Below are 17,748 nucleotides of genomic sequence, written 5' to 3'. Positions count from 1 at the left end.
TCTGTCCCTCCAAATGCCTGCATATACTGAAACTCCGCACGATCATACAAATGAATATAAAACTATCAACTTCTGAGTCTCTTTCTTGCCATCAATATCTCCTCTCTAACCATGCCTACTTTCCAGGAAGCTTCACAAGCAGTGGGGTTCCAGACTGTCACCTCTACTTGCCAGGATCTAAGAGACCCTCTCTTGGCTCCCACACATACTTCAATTCTCCTTATCTTGGGACACCTTCTTGATAAAACCTCCTTGGAATCCGGCATCTTTGGTTAATGAATCTTGCCTTGGTTTATGGGGTGACTGACAAAATTGTCTGAGGACAGAGGCTCTGAGGGACTGTGTTGCATCAGAAAGCTTCTTTTTATCTCCCCTTTTGTCAGAGAGAGAAAATTAATCGCCATGGGAGCTACAGCCCTTGAGACTGAAATTATGCCAGGAGATACATTGTCCAACCTTCAGTTCCAGGAAGGTGGGAAGCACTGGGGTGTATAATTAAACTTTTTAAAGAATCTAAAACCATAGTGTCAGATAATTCAGAAGCCTTTATTTGTCCTCTTGTGGGAGAAAGGGGTGTGAGTATCTTTATTTATTTATTTGTTTGTTTGTTTGTTTGTTTATAGCATGGACACAAATGAACATGAACACACACAAAAATAACATTTCTAATTTTAGAGAATCTCTTCTGGGCAAAATAATGAAGCTGTGATGTTGGAAGAATAACCAGGAAATAGCAGGCAAGACTACATACAGGCAGCAATAGCTACAAACTAATCATGGTCAAGGAGACAATTGTTCATCCCAGCTAAAACCATCCATGTGAGGCAGTCTGCCAAAGTGATTGCTTTGTACCCTTCTGGGTGTCGTCTGGTATTTCGGGGACCATGATGGAAGTGAAAAGATGTCAAGTAAAGGAGGAGTTGGAGAAGATGAAGCCCAAGGGGTTGTGGAGGTGGGAGTCAGACGTGACAGTATGCAAGGACTCAGCCATGAAGATCGAGTTCAGCCCAAAGAGAAAGTACTGATCCTCTGGCTTCTCTGAGAATCCCAGGAGTGATTCCTTAGTAATGATTTGGGTTTTTGTTTCCATGAACCTGCCCGTGCCTCATAGGAAAGACCACCAGGTCAAGGAAAGAGACAAAGAGGGTCATATATCCAACAAAGCTATCTTTCAAAAATGAAAGTGAAAGGCATTCTAAGTTGAAAACTGGGAGAATTACAGGAAGACTGGGGAAGATCTGTTTAGTGGAGGGAAGCATCCTGTCCTGAAGAAAGAATGTGGGCAAAGCCCCAGGCAAACCATGACAGAGGGGATCACAGCCCTTTTGAAGAAGCTGCTTATAGGAGATTCCAAATGCCAGTAATGGGGGAATGTGCTGCTCTGTGGATGCATCATTAGCAAAGGGACACCTGGCAATTCTGGAATAAATAAACAAACATTTCTTCATTTGCCATATGCCCCCTGGACCATTTCCAGAGATTTTAAATGGATGCCCATGTATGATTTCACTAGGTTCACCAGCAAACAGATACATGAGAGGTCTATTATGTGTGTGAGGTCTCCCTCTATGTCTGGTATGTTTCAAAACCAGGTTTCATTATTGCTAATTAAAATAAATATGAACTCTAAAATGATGGAAAAATAAAAGGAAGTTAATTAAAATGTAAGCTGTAAAAAACAAATAGCCAGAAAGTAAGTAGATCTAAGTTATTAACTAACGAAACAACATTTAAGACCTGTGGTGTGTAGTAATAGGATTCCTGACATCTCCATGCATCTGGTGGACCGGGCAGAGCAAAGGCCTCCGGATTTTAAAGCTGCTGGGGACATCTCCAAATGGCAGTCTGATAGGGATTTTGGGCTCATGGTGTCCAAAGCAAACTCTTAGCTTTCACCCTAGACCTGTCTTTCTGCTGGTTCCAAAAATGGTTTCATTGATCTAGTTTCTAGTTGTGTGCATTTTTGAAGTTTGCTGTTATTTTTATTTTTTATCTTTTAATTCTATTTAATTTTAATTTAATTAACATATACTGTATTATTAGTTTCAGGGGTAGAATTTGGTGATTCATCAGTTGCATATAACGCCCAGTGCTCATCACATCACATGCCCTCCTTAATGTCCATCACCCAGTTACCCCATCCTCCCACCCACCTCCCCTCCAGCAACCCTCAGTGTTTCCTAGAGTTAAGAGTCTCTTATGGTTTGTCTCCCTCTCTGATTTCGTCTTATTTTAGTTTGCTGTTACTTGTAAATGTTGCTGCTCTGCGGTCAAAGAGTACACGTTACCCAATGATCAATCACAGCCTGTAACTCAGAAAAAGAATGGGTGGGCTCTGGCGCTGCCCCAGCCAATAGCACCCCCCCTCCCCCACTTCCTGGAATCCCCAGCGGCTGGACAAATTGAGAGCACAGTGCCTGGCTGGACTTGCCAACACTATTGCCGGAACATACTCCCATAAACTCTTAGCAAGAGAAGCCAGTAACTCAAGAGAGAAGGGGTGGGAAGAGGAAGAGAGAGAGTTTGTTTCGGCTACCGACAGCTGGGGTGGGTGGCAGGCTCAAGCCTTAACTACAGACCTCTCTGTCTACAAGAGGGACACCTAGAGTTTTATTAAGAGGTTGGGGGGAGGGGTGGTGCTGCAAGACGGCAGGCAGAAAGCACGTGATCAGGGGCGCGTCATTATGTGTTCAGCCTGGGATCAAGGGCTGTGAATGGGGCGTGGGGGCTGTGGTCCCCTCAGTGTTCCATTGCTAGCAGGGCTTTTCTGGTCTGGCAGTTGGAATGTTCCGGTCATTGCAAAACACCTTTATCAATGCCTCCAGAAAGTGCATAAGAAATAAGCACAATGGGATGTAGTGTAAGAGTTAAGCGGTCTTGGGGCCCCTGGGTGGCTCACTTGGTTAAGCGGCTGCCTTGGGCTCAGGTCCTGATCCCTGGGTCCTAGGATTGAGCCTGGCATCAGGCTACCTGCTCAGCAGGGAGACTGCTTCTCCCTCTGCTCCTCCTCCGCGCCTCCCCCACTCTCTCTCTTGCTCACTCCCTCTCTCTCAAATAAATACATTAAATCTAAAAAAAAAAAAAAAGAGTTAAGCGGTCTTGTTTGTTTCAGTTTTAACTGTTGGGGTCTATGGTTGAGCCACAGGGCTCACTAACAGTAGAAAGGTATGGGTGATTTGTAATCTGTTGAATGTTTCTTGGGCCACATATATGATGACTTTTTATAAATATTTGATTAATATTAATATAATTAAATTAATATAAAATTTAAAATACACTTATAAATACTTTATAAATATAAAATAAATGAGTATTTATAAATAGTTACATAAATTTATATGAATTATACAATTTGTATTTAGAGAAAGGGGGTAATTGGGTGTATGGGCTTTGGATGGGTTGACATGCATAGGAATGACATGCTCCTGGGTGAACCATCACTCTCTCTAGAAACTGGCTAGTCTCTCCAGGATCAGCAAGGCCCTAGGTGTCAACACAACAGAAAAGTAGAAGGCATGGCTAATACAAAATACCAATGTGAATTCAGTAACTGCCAACTGTTTACATAAGGTGATATGTATCAACTGCAGTTTTAATTCCATATAAATAGAGCTAACAATTTATATCTTCATAGCCAATCACAGACTACATGCAGGCATTCTGGACCTTTTCTTTGTTCAGTGATAAATAGCTCATTCTGTATGTATGAATTGGCGTGCTCTTTGGGTTTTAATTTTTATTTTTCCAACACTTTCGAGTTGTCCAACGGTGAGTCCAGGATTTCGAAGTTTCTGTCCTTACCTTTAACCCCCCTTGAGTAATTTCTCTCTAGGACAGTGGAAACAAAATGTATGGGAATTATCTAGAAGGCACTATCACCCAATATCAGACATAAAAATGTTCTGAATTCCTCATTACATAGGAACCCACTGTGTTGTGTAAAATTAAGATGACATTATGGTTATGTTGCCCTCTAAAATAAGTCTGCAGAAAATGCCAATTGATAGATGCATGTCAAGTAGGCCATGCAAATTGGAAAAATCTCACTGGGTATTACACGCAAATAATGAAACATGGAACGCTACATCAAAACCTAAGGCTATACTGTATGGTAACTAACATAACATAATAAAAAATTATTTAAAAAAAGGAAAAATTCATCTTTTTTTTTTTTACATTTGATCCCCAAAAGCAAGGGAACTATAAATGTCCCTTATTCCATTAGCAGTTATATAGCAGTTTAACTGTGCAAAGTATTTTCATATTCCTTTTCACAACATTTTTTACCTTTATTGAGAAATATAATGCATATACACAAAATGTATGAACAAACATATACAATCAATGGATGGTTATGTAATCAATGTTCACACATGCAACCCAACTGCGGTAAAAGACTCTTGCCAGACCCAGAAGCCCCACATACTCGTCTCTCATCACAGGGGTTAATTATCCAGACTTAACAGTATCCTAAATTTCCAATAATCATTTATCAATTTTCTTTACAATTTTTTACCCATGTGTATCTATATATACACCCCTAAACAATATAGGTAGTTTTACCATTACAAAAATCAACTCAATTGATGTGTAGTTTACATAAAATGACCTCATTTTAAGTTATAAATTTTGATGAATTTGGCATGGAAACGCCACCACAATCAAGATACAGAACATTTCCATGAGTCCCCCAAAGTTCCCAGTCAATCCCCCCATCCTCAGCCCCAAACAACTATGTTCTGCTTTCTCTCACTATATTAGCTCCGTATAGGGAAGATCCTGTAGTTAGCTAGTCCTTTTGGTCTGGCTTCATTCACTTAATGTGGCTTTGAGAACTACCCATGTCGTTGCAGGAATCACGAATGCATTTCTTTTACATCCCTCAGTTGTATTCCATTGCATAGATATTACAATTTGTTTATCCATTCACAAATTGATGGACATTTTAGTTATTTCAGCTTTGAGGCTATTAAATATAAAACCACTATGAATATTAGTGTTTCACATTTTTTAAAAGATTTTATTTATTTATTTGACAGAGAGAGACAGCCATTGAGAGAGGGAACACAAGCAGGGGGAGTGGGAGAGGAAGAACCAGGCTCCTAGCAAAGGAGCCTGATGTGGGGCTCGATTCCAGGACCCTGGGGTCACGCTCTGAGCCGAAGGCAGACGCCTAATGACTGAGCCACCCAGGCACCCCAGTGTTTCACATTTTTAAACTTTTTCTCCACAACTTTTAAATTGAAAAAATTTAGATCTACAGAAAGTTTGCAAGAATAGTCCAATGAACGTGTGTGACCTTCATCTAGTTTCACCATTTACTAACTCTGTGCTAGATTTGCTTTATTGAACTATTATCTATCATCTATCTACCTATCATCTACCTACCTATCTACTTATCTTTCACACACTCTTCATTGTTCATCCATTTGAGAGTAGGTTGCACAAATTGTTTTTGAATACTTGCTTTTGCTTATGGAGAGATAGTTTTTGTAATCTTGTGTGTGTGTGTGTGTGTGTGTGTGTGTGTGTGTGTTTTCTCTCACCAGAATAAAATATGAAAGACTCATCCAAGCTCTTGTATACAGCTCTTGTTGGCTTATCTTCATTGATGTATGTTTTCTATTTTTCTATCATATGGATATACCATGGTTGTATTCTTCTATTCTACTCAGATGGGCATTGGATTATTCTCAATTTTGGCAATTACAAAAAAATTGTGATGAAATAAGCATGCAAATAAGCATGTGCAAATAAGCATGCAACTGTGTTGGACATACACTTACAAATGCAACCCCAAGGGTATGTGTGTTCTCAGCTTTGTCATTTATGCTGAACAGATCTCCAGAATTTTTGCACCAATTTACACTCACTCCAGCAGCGTAAGAATGTTCCAGTTGCTCCATATCTTGACCAACACTTAGTGACGGATTTAAAAATGTGCCCCAATCTGATATCCATGTAATAATATCTCCTTGTTCACTTAGGTTGCATCTTTCCGATTGCTAATAAGCATGAGCACTTTTTCCTATTTAAAAAATTATCAGGATTTCCTAGACGCATGAGGAAACACTATATATATTACTATGGTCATAATTGTGTAAAATAAGTATGCATGTGACTAAGGATTGCAATGCAATATGCAAAATAGGTGGTATATTAGTTTCCTGGGGCTTTTATAACAAAGTGCAGCACACTGAGTGGCTTAAACCACAGAAATTCGTTGTCTCACAGTTTGGGAAGATAGAAGTCCCAGATCAAGGTGTCATAAGTTGGTTCTTTCTGATGGGTGTGAGGAAAGGGTCTGTCACCAGCCTCTCTCCTGACTTCTGTAGCATGCTGGCAATCTTTGGTGTTTCTTGACTTGTAGAAGCCTACCTCAACTTCTGCCTTTATCTTCACATGATATTTTCCTTGTGTGCAAGTTCCTTTTTTTTTTTTTTTTGGTAAGGACACTAGTCATATTGGATGAGGGGCCCACTCTACTCCAGTATGATTTGATCTTAACTGATTACATCTGCAACAGCCCTCTTACCAAATACAGTCACATTCTGAGGTCCTGAAGATTAGGGCTTTCACACATAAATTTGTGGAGGATAAGGGTTACAACTCAACTCATAACAGATGGCTAGTAATTTTTCTTTCTTTTCTTTCAAGCGCATAGTATTGAGGTTGGCAACACAGCAGAGAATAATGGGGAAGATGGCTTGGTGTCAGAAGGGATTGATTTACATCCTAGCTGTGCTTTTTATTAGCCTTGTGTTTTCACCACACCAAGCATTTCATCTATTCTGTGTTGAACAGTGCTATTTTGGACAGTTTTTTTGTGAAAAGGAAAATAGATAGCGTGTGTAAAGTGCATTTCATTGCGTTTGACAGAAGGCAGTCAATAAATGCTAGCTCTTTCTTCCTTATATTCAAAATTTTAAAACTTTAAAACAGTAAATAGGTAATTAACTAGCTAGAGTAATGCACGCATGAATGATGGTGCTGGGAAGTGCAACTGGCCTCAGTAGCCAAGAAAAGAATCACGTAAATGATTTCCTAAGGTCAAATGTCCAAAACTGGGCAAACCTGAGGTAACTGTTCACAGAAAGCTGTTAGAAGCAGAGAGTGGCAATGGTGTGAGTACTGGGATTTGGATTTGGTTCTGTATTGTTTTGTGTTTTAACCACCTTGGGCAGAGGAAAGCTTGGTGCCCACTGTCTTTGCCCCAGGTGCCCAGGTCCCTTCCCCCATTGGATTACTTGATCATCAGCCATATAGAGTTGTTGGGGCCCCACGCTGAGCCAGGAAGGAAGACAAGTGTAGGAGGGTTGGGGAGGAGGGTGTTTCCTTCCAAGAGCTGGTTAGATCACCCAGAAAACCCTGCAGGGCAGGGGCATTTCAGACCTGAGTGAACTGCAGCCATGGCCGAAGCCAGGCAGTCCTCAAACCCTAATGAGATTACAGCATTGAGAGCCAAACTCCCCCCGCAGCAGGGGAACACTGGTGAGTCAAGGAGCTGGGACCAGGGGTCCTTTACTTCAGCAAAAGCTGGGTGCCAGGTTGCCCTGATTCCCTCACAGGTTGGAGGAAGGGAATATCTAAGGTTTGAGTCTTCCTGAAGCCCTTCCTCATCCCACTGTCCTTCACCCCCATGACTTCTTATCCTAGAAGGATGGGCTTCTTTTTCCAGCCTTTTCTGGGTCCTCCCTATCAGGTGGGTCCAGTAGTGAACCCAGAATACCCCAGGGGATATGGTGGTTTCCTGCAGACTGTCTGAGGCATCTCAGGGGGCAAGAGAGTGTACGTCCTTGGGGAGAGGGAGGCTGACCAGGTTTCCTCCAGGGCGATGGGGACAGACATCCCAGGACAAGACCTGGAAGTATCTCTGCCTTGTTGTGTCTCTGATCCTGCTTCTCATGGTCATTATTTTCAGTGTGGCCCTGTCTGAAGGTAAGGCATATGGGTTGGTGGGGACAGGGTGACCACAGGGAAACAAGCACACTGACTCCCAACCTGCAAAGGCAGGTCTGCAGGGCTGGTGCAGGGGTGGGTGGTCTGTGTCACTAGGGGGATCATAATGATAACAGAATGGAGCTCACCTGCCCATCAGTCTCAGAGGCTTTTGGGGTCCTGCATGGGCTGAAGTCAGTCTGAGTCATTGGTGAGTGTCTCCCCAGATCTCATCCCTGACCTGGACTAGAACTCCAGGCTCCCTGCTAACTACTGTAGAGAACTGGCTCAACAGACACCCCTGAATAAAAGTTCTGCCTCACTGACTGCCTTAGACAAGGGCCTTTACTGCTCAGGGCCTCAATGTCTTCATCTGAAAAATGGGTGGGGCATTTCGGAGCCCCAGAATGCCTTGCCCTGGGAATGGGGGAAAGCCTTGGCCACTTGGGGTTTGAGGAACAGGGAGAGATCCCAGGGAGGTTTTGGGGTCCAGAGCACCTCCTCGCGCCTCTCCCCAGTCTTGAAGAGGACACAGCAGGTGCAGAAGGAAGTCTTTCAACTGAATGAAAAAGGTGAGTGAGGTTTGACATGGTTGGCCTCCAGCCCCTCAACCACATCTCCTCTCTCTGCCAAGACCTTCACCAGCCCTTTCTCTTTGGGTCCCGCAGTGACACAGGGACTGGGGGATGCCGGGCACGACCGGGACTTCATCCGGGGTGAAGTGTTCCAGCAAATAAAGGCTGTACTGGCAGGCAATGGTAAGGAGAGGAGGTGGAGAGGGGAGAGGCTGTGCTGCCTTCAGCACCTGTAACGGTGGGGTTTCCCACAGCACTGGCTCTCAGAGGTCACCTTGATACCAGTGGCTTCTCAGATCTTTTTAGAAAGTTCAGGTGATATGATCAGATCATATTTGTAGTGGAGGCTCCCAGGAAAGCAAGAACTTTGAGACAGCCAGACCTGGTCTGGGCTTGTGGTTGTATATGACCTTGGGCAACCCATTTAAGCCATTCCAAGCCTCAGTTTCTTCAGCTGTAAAATAGGGATAATTAACAGTATTTTCTTCAAGACAGACGGTCAGGATCCAGAGCCTCTACTTTTCATACCACATTGGTGTGTTATCAAATGTGGTCGGTCCGTAGCGGCATATTAGAAGTACCTGGAGAATTTGCCACAGTGTAGATTCCTGGTTTCCAAGCAATCCTCTGGATTGGATGCTACTGGAGGGGGTGCTCTTGGTGCCACATGTTTTTTATATAACTTTTGCATGAGTGGATGACATTCACTATATGTACAATCAATTCTCATTATTCATGTAGTTATGTTTTATAAAGTCCCTGCAAATGATGAATTGGTGAATATTGAATCATTGCTCCTAGGGGAAATAACAGTGTTAGGTTTATTTAAGCCTCTGGTCATAATGTTTTGTCAACTGATCAATACAACCCCATTTTCATGTGTTTCTGTTTCAATATATTTAATAGATATTGTTTCATTAACATTGAACTCATGGCCAACAGCACTTGAACTCATGCCTGAATGAAGCTTATCTAATACACATGCATTTTCTCTGTAAGGCATATTGCAGGCTTCCTGCTCATTTGGGAATACTGACAGCACTTCTGCATTATACTTGAGGGCCTTTTTATTTTTCATTTTATTTTATTTTTAAAGATTTTATTTATTAATTTGAGAGGGAGAGAGAGCATGAGCAGGGGAGGGGCAGAAGCACAAGCAGACTCCCCACTTAGCATGGAGTACAACTCAGGGCTCGATCCCAGGACCCTGAGATCATGACTTGAACCGAAGTCAGGCACTTAACCGACTGAGCCACCCACACGCCCCAAGGACCTTTTTAAACAGCAAAATCACCAACAGAAAGCACAAAAATGTGAAAAGTGTAGCATAAAATGGCCTGTGGAAAGGATGGTTGTTTACAGTCTGAGAGGTGAAGCAAGAAAGCAGAGCCTTGCCTGATTTTCCTTCAGACTCAAGCTTTTTGCTGCTCTATGCGTGTCTGTGAGTGACCAGGAAAACTTCATAAGTATTGATTTTGGGGTTACCAATACATTTTCATAAGTAGGTGAATTTGCAAATATAGAATCTGCAAATAACAAGGATTAATTGTGTGTGCCTTTGTGTCTATTCACTAACTGGAGATAGATGAACGCAGCGAGAATCCTCTCTCTCACTTCTGAGCCCTCACTGCCAAGTTCCCACTTAATCCTCAGGAACCACTGTAATTGTTTTATGTAGTTATATACGTTTTCCTTCAGAGCACAGTTTCTTAAACTGAGTGCTACTGATATTTGGGGCTGAATAATTCTTTGCACTGGGGACTGTCCTGTGCATTGTACAGTTTCTGCTCTAGAGTTTCTTCAAGCAAATAAGGATGTCAAACATATGTCCCTGTATTTTATACAAAAGTAGGATATTAATTCCACAGTGTTGAGTCCCTTTTCCCCACCTCATAGGATATCTATAGCATTTTATATTTCCTTCTGATACAGTTCAATAATGGGAAGCACCAACTTACCAGGTAGTGAGTTTCCAACTGTTGGGTATGTTCAAGAGAAGGCTGTTGGGAATGTGACCAGGGGGTGATGGGTGACACAGCGCTTCAGTGGATGGAAAACTGGACATGCCAATTTTGCTAATGGCTCCATTCCCACAGAATCCTCTTGTGAGCCTTGCCCCCTGGACTGGAAGGTCTTTCAGGGCTCCTGCTACTTCTTTTCCCTGGACAACCTCACCTGGACCCAAGCTAATGATTCTTGTGTCCAGAAGAAAGGTCACCTGGTTATCATCAACTGCAGAACAGAACAGGTGGGATAGGGAAAGGCGGAATCTCAGCAGGGTGGGGAGGGATTATAAAAGAATTTGGGGGTTCATATTTCTGTCCCCTTTGGGATCTAGCATAATACTTCTAGTATGGTCTTCAAGACCTTCCTTTCTTGCTGCAACTGAACCTCACTGCTAAGACATGCAGGGAATGGATTCTCTGCACTGTGGTCCTGCCTCCAAGCTCTGATTCATGTAGGTCTCTCTGCTTGGAGTACTCTTACTCTTGCTATCTGTGTGGAGAATTCTTACTCACCTGCCAAAACCCCAATACAAGCATCCTTTCTCCATATTATCTCATGACACCATCAGAGACTTTCATCATAGAACTTCACACTGCACCAGGCTTGCCTGCTTGTCTAGGGCAGGATCTAAATAATCTCAGGAACAAGGCTTGGCTCAAAGCAGGGCATCAAGAATGTCCTTAGATCTGGGTTTCCAGCCAGAGATATTCCTATAGCCTACAGATCAAACCCCTTGCTCTGACATGCATTGACCTTAAAAAATATTCGCAGCCAATATTTGTCCGGTACTTCTTTCTAGGAACACATACCTCACACAATCGATTCTTCCCATCTTGAGAATCTGGTAAAAGGTGGAGACTCCATTCTTTCCTTTGTATGGATGGGGAGACCAAAGGGTGGGTAACTTGTCTGAGGCCATACAACATGCACATAGTAGGTCTGGAGTTTGCATCAGGATATAAAGTGCTGTGCATGGCTGTCTCTGTCTGCCAGCCCACCTGAGAGCTCCTCTGTACCTTAGCCCTCTTACGACCCTCAGACATTCCAAACTCTGTCCTTTCAGCTTTAATGGAATTTTACCTCTCAGTATGCCTTCTCCCTTCTAGGACTTCCTGACATCAACTGTGCAGGTGACATCCTGGATAGGCCTCTTCAAAGAGGGCCAGAAAGGCCACCACAGGTGGATGGATGCCTCAACACCCACCTACATGTGAGTCTCCATGTCTGCCATGCAGGTGCCCCTAATCACCCACGATATTCCCCTCCTAAGAGATTGGCAGGGCTTTTGACGGGTGAGTCTACGACCACTCACTATTTACCTGCAACAACTCCCAAACAACATACCACATTTTCTACCATACCAGCTATTGCTATTTTGTTACTCGGGAAGGGTATTCCCATTTAAATGCTTGAGAAACAATGGATTCAATGCCAAACTGGTTCTTTGTTGTAGGACTTCTAAGAGCCTTAATGTGCTAATATGCAGATTGGGCCTATTAAGGAGTATAATAATGTAGCACTTGCTAACTATATGAGTTTCTTGTGGCCTCTAACAAAGCTGTAACAAACTGTGTGGCTTAAAACAACAGAAATTTATTCTTTCACAGTTCTAGAGGCCAGCAATCCCAAACCGACATGTCAGCAGGGCTACAACTCCCTCCAAAGGCTGTAGGGGAGGATCTTTTCCTGCCTCTCCCAGCTTCTGGTGGCTCCAGGTATTCCTTGGCTCACGGGCTCATCACTCCAATCTCTGCCTCTGTGGTCACACAGCTTTCTCTTTCCCCTGTGTCCTCTCTCCTCTGTCCCTTACAAGGACACTTGTCATTGGAGTTAAGGCTCACTCAGTTAATCCAGGATGATCTTACCTCAATATCCTTCACTAATTTCATTTGCAAAGACCCTTTTCCCAAATAATTTCATGTTCACAGATACCTGGGGTGAGGGTGTGGGAACATCTTTTTAGTGGAGACAACATTGAATCCCCCATGCCTTCCTGCAGCTACCTGCCTCCTCACACTCTTTGTTATTGTTTGGTTGTTTCCATCTGCCAGCATCACCTTTCCCTGTCTGGCAAACTGCTCTAGATGGGTCCGGGCTTAGGGCAGAATTCACCTCCTTGGTAAACTCATCTGCTGTCTGAGCATCAATCAACACATCCTCAGAACATGCTCCCAGTTTGCAAAAGAAGAAAACAGAGGTTCAGACATTAAGACTTTTACCCTGGTCACATAGATATCAGGTGGCAGGCCTAGAATTTGGACAGGGTAAAATCTGGCTTCAGGGTAAATGGACCTCAGAGAAGGGGAGAGGGTCAGTGGGATGAGGCAGTCAGAGACAGTGGTCCCAGAACATGGAGATCCTCAGCTTCCCTAAAGACTGTTGCCTGTTGTCACTCCCATTTGAGCTCAGTCTCTCCACTCAGAAAAAAAAAAAAAAAGAAATGGGAAGGGGTTGACCAGATGACTACTATAAGATGAGCTCAATAAATGACTCCCATTGGAGGCCTCAAGACCTTCAGGGCCAGACACTCACTCATAGAGAACAGGGTTGGGGGGCTCAGGCACTGGCTCATTTACTCAGGGATTTTGTGGCCATCTCTTTACAGCAACTGGGACTCCGAGGAGCTACATGATAATGTAACTGTCCCAGCCTGCATGGTGATGCACAGCTATGGACACTGGAGTGACTTCTCCTGTGAATTAGGCAGATTTGCTTTCATTTGTGAGAGGCGGCAGAACTGCTGACCCAAGACCATATACCCCACTCCCTGGGATGATGTAGAACCCTTGTTATACAGCCTCAGGCCCCATCCTTGCCTTTTCTGGATTCTGAGTTCACAGAGGCAACAATAAAGGATCTTTCTCCAAAGTCTTGTGTCCCTTTCTTGGCGTTAGGCTTGCTCACCCTTTATTTCCTTTCCTGATTTCTGCTGAGTGGCAGAAATGCCCCAGAAGCAGTCCTCGGCCCATCCCTGCAGGAGGATTATAATTCTTAACGCGCATTAAAGCCAGGCTCATCCAGGATCTTGCTTGGGCCAATGATGTGTGATGGGAATTGACATGTGCCACTAGTAAGCAGGAATCTTAAGAGCCTTATGTGGTTCTGCCATCTTTATTTTGCTCTTGCCACAAAACCAGCTCTCCCCAGAGAGGGCAGCTCCTTCAGACTTGGTCCTGCAATGAAGATCCCCTCAAGCAGAGTCTGCTGATCCACAGTGACCAAAAGCATGGCCAAGACATGAAGCTCTCTGGTTGTCAGCCACTAAGATTTTGAGGTCAGCAGTTGTCACTGCCCACACTAAACCTAAGCTGACCAATACAGGGGACCAAGTTCCATTTCCTAAAATCCCTGTATCTATGGCTTTGTTCTGACCTAAAAAGCCCAACACTTGTGGATACAGGGCAATTGGGCCCCTCACATTTCAGCATCACCATTAACTTGGGCAGCCTCTCTGGTTTCCCCTTCAGCATCTCCTGCTGGTCCAGTCTCCTCTCTGGTAAGGAGTGAGATGGTTCTAAATCTCAAAAGCCCCTTCACAGTCTGCCACTTCACCTCCTCATGCCCCTCATACCTCCATACATTTGCCCCTACAGTTTTTTGTTTTTTTGTTTTTTTTTTTGCCTGGGATGCTCCATTGGCCTGGCTTCCCTTGGGACATCTATTCCTTCATTAGGCCCAAATCAACTGATATCTTCTGTACATTCTACTCAGAGTCTGACCCCTTTTTTCCTCTTAGAGACCTTTATTAAATTTAATGATCTATATTGTACAGATGCAGTGGATCTCTATCTCATATAAAAAGTGTCTGACCCCCTTCTGTTAATTCCAAAAAGCTATGTGAGTTTCTGCCACAATTGCAAGCCTGAATTCTTGAGACCAAGACTGATGAGAAGGTGCAGACATCAGGTATAAGAATTAGGCACAGCCATTCCCTGGTCCTGGCCACGCTACTTACCTATGCATGTGTCACTCATGGCTAGATAGTCATGTCACAACAAATTAAGTTCTGTCGTAAGAATTGTTCTCCGACAAATGCCATTTTGAATTAGGTAAAATAGCAGTTTGATCTAGTTCCCACTATCTCTCTCTTTAGAATCTGAAACTGTATGGGAATGAGATGCATGCCTGTATCCCTGCTGCAGAGAAGAGAAACAGAAAATGTGATTCTCTTCCAGATCCATGGAGATGAGTTGTCAGAAACTAGGAGTGGTCTCTTGCTCTTTGTTCTGAAAGTTTAGCTGAAGTTCAGGTATTGGAAAAAAATGTAGGTTGACCAGATGTCTCATGATGGTTTGATGAAGTGAATCAAACCATGTGCTTTCTCAGGATGCATTTTGCAATCGACGTATTCAGTAAAATCTCATGAGTACTTATAACATGGCAGACACAGTGATTAAAAACAGGATAGACACTCATGTCACCAGGATGCCTTCCTGAGGCTTTGTAGTTTAAGGCAGAGGGGGAGCTGATAGAACAGGCATACAGAGCAAGATGAAGTCACTCATGTCAAGCAGTAACATATGTCAAACACTGACATAGCAGCCCAGGCCATTGCTGTGCAGAATGGATATTGCTGAAACCAGCAGATGACTTCCAAAACTGGTAACCAGCTGAACCAAAGGAGGTGTGCAAAGATCCAAGACTGATAAAACTCCTTTTAAAAAGAAAGAATTTTGCAGGAAACTGTCAGGCTTTCCAAACGCTTCCCCTTTCACATCAACCACATCAAAATGGCATTGCCTGCAAAAGGTTTGCACTATTGATCTCTCAACACAACAGATATCCTCCACTGCTTGAACATAATAAGCAGCACGTGCAGAGAGCTGACCCAGACCAGACCAAGGCCTCCTCCCATCGACGTGCTCACAGAGTGAATTTGCATTCGGTCGTGAACTTTTTTTTTTTATAATGATTTTTTATTTTATTATGTTAGTCACCATACAGTACATCCCCGGTTTTCGATGTAAGGCTCGATGATTCATTAGTTGTGTATAACACCCAGTGCACCATGAAATACGTGCCCTCCTTACTACCCATCACCGGCCTATCCCATTCCTCCACCCCCCTCCCCTCTGAGGCCCTCAGTTTGTTTCTCATAGTCCATAGTCTCTCATGTTTCATTCCCCCCTCTGATTACTTCCCCTTTCTTTATCCCTTTCTTCCCCTACTGATCATCCTAGTTCTTATGTTCCATAGATGAGAGAAATCATATGATAGTTGTCTTTCTCTGCTTGACTTATTTCACTTAGCATTATCTCCTCCAGTGCCGTCCATGTTGTAGCAAATGTTGAGAACCCGTTCTTTCTGATAGCTGAGTAATAGTCCATTGTATATATGGACCACAACTTCTTAATCCAGTCATCTGTTGAAGGGCATCTCGGCTCCTTCCACGATTTAGCTATTGTGGACATTGCTGCTATGAACATTGGGGTGCATATGGCCCTTCTCTTCACTACGTCTGTATCTTTGGGGTAAATACCCAGTAGTGCAATGGCTGGATCATAGGGTAGCTCAATTTTTAACTTTTTAAGGGACCTCCACACTGTTTTCCAGAGTGTCTGTACCAACTTGCATTCCCACTAACAATGTAGGAGGGATCCCCTTTCTCCACATCCTCTCCAACAGTTGTTGTCTCTTGCCTTGTCTATTTTTGCCATTCTAACTGGCGTAAGGTGGTATCTCAGTGTGGTTTTGATTTGAATTTCCTTGATGGCTAATGATTTTGAACATTTTTTCATGTGTCTGTTAGCCATTTGTATGTCTTCATTGGAAAAGTGTCTGTTCATATCTTCTGCCCATTTTTTGATTTGTTTATTTGTTTCTCGTGTATTGAGTTTGAGAAGTTCTTTGTAAATCTTGGATACCAGTCCTTTATCTGTAGTGTCATTTGCAAATATCTTCTCCCATTCCGTGGGCTGCCTCTTAGTTTTTCTGACTGTTTCCTTGGCTGTGCAGAAACTTTTAATCTTGATGAAGTCCCATAAATTCATTTTATCTTTTGTTTCTCTTGCCTTTGGGGATGTATCATGAGAAAGGTTGCTTTGGCCGATGTCGTAGAGGTTGCTGCCTATGTTCTCCTCTAGAATTTTGATGGATTCCTGTCTCACATCGAGGTCTTTCATCCATTTGGAGTTTATTTTTGTGTATGGTGTGAGATAGTGGTCAAGTTTCATTCTTTTGCATGTAGCTGTCCAATTTTCCCAGCACCATTTATTGAAGAGATTGTCTTTTTCCCACTGGATGTTTTTTCCTGCTTTATCAAATATTAGTTGCCCAAAGAGCCGAGGGTCCATTTCTGGGCTCTCTATTCTGTTCCATTGGTCTATGTGTCTGTTTTTGTGCCAGTACCATGCTGTCTTTGTGATCACAGCTTTGTAGTACAGCTCGAAATCCGGCATTGTGATGCCCCCAGCTTTGTTTTTCCGTTTCAACAGTTCCTTGGAGATCCAGGGCCTTTTCTGGTTCCATACAAATTTAAGGACTATTTGTTCCAGTTCTTTGAAAAATGTCCTCAGTATTTTGATCGGGATGGCATTGAAAGTGTAGATTGCTCTGGGTAGCATGGACATTTGAACTATGTTAATTCTTCCGATCCATGAGCATGGAATATCTTTCCATCTTTTTATGTCTTCCTCAATGTCTTTCAAGAGTGTTTTATAGTTTCTAGAATATAGGACATTTACGTCTCTGGTTAAGTTAATTCCAAGGTAACGTATGGTTTTTGGTGCTATTGTAAATGGGATGGATTCCCTAATTTCTCTTTCTTCATTCTCGTTATTCGTGTCCAGAAATGCAACTGATTTCTAAGCATTGATTTTGTATCCCACCACGTTACTGAATTGCTCTATAACTTCTAATAGTTTGGGAGTGGCTTCTTTTGGGTTTTCCATATAGAGTATCATGTCATCTGCGAAGAGAGACATTTTGACTTCTTCTTTGCCGATTTGAATACCTTTGATCCCTTTTTGTCATCTGATTGCTGTTGCAAGGACTTGTAGTACTATGTTGAATAATAGTGGCGAGAGTGGGCACCCTTGTCATGTTCCTGATCTTAAGGGAAAGGCTTCCAGCTTTTCCCCATTGAGAATAATATTTGCAGTAGGCTTTTCATAGATGGCTTTTATGAGATTGAGAAATGTACCTTCTATTCCTACACTCTGAAGGGTTTTAATCAGGAAAGGATGCTGTATTTTGTCAAATGCTTTATCGGCATCGATTGAGAGGATCA

At 43.0% G+C, this 17,748-nt stretch overlaps 1 non-coding gene across 1 annotated transcript; it reads left to right on the top strand.

Annotated features, from left to right (window-relative positions):
* Positions 1 to 8,454: 8,454 nt before the first annotated feature.
* CLEC4O (C-type lectin domain family 4 member O) lies at positions 8,455 to 10,740 on the top strand. The gene is made up of 3 exons (XR_008959040.1): positions 8,455 to 8,510; positions 8,607 to 8,696; positions 10,610 to 10,740. It is a non-coding gene; the product is annotated as a C-type lectin domain family 4 member O (transcript).
* Positions 10,741 to 17,748: the final 7,008 nt, after the last annotated feature.

This window comes from Ursus arctos, unplaced genomic scaffold (genome assembly GCF_023065955.2).
Source record: "Ursus arctos isolate Adak ecotype North America unplaced genomic scaffold, UrsArc2.0 scaffold_14, whole genome shotgun sequence".
Taxonomy (NCBI): Eukaryota; Metazoa; Chordata; class Mammalia; order Carnivora; family Ursidae; genus Ursus; species Ursus arctos.
Note: the sequence above shows the minus strand (reverse complement) of the source record. Positions and strands in the feature narration are given on the sequence as shown.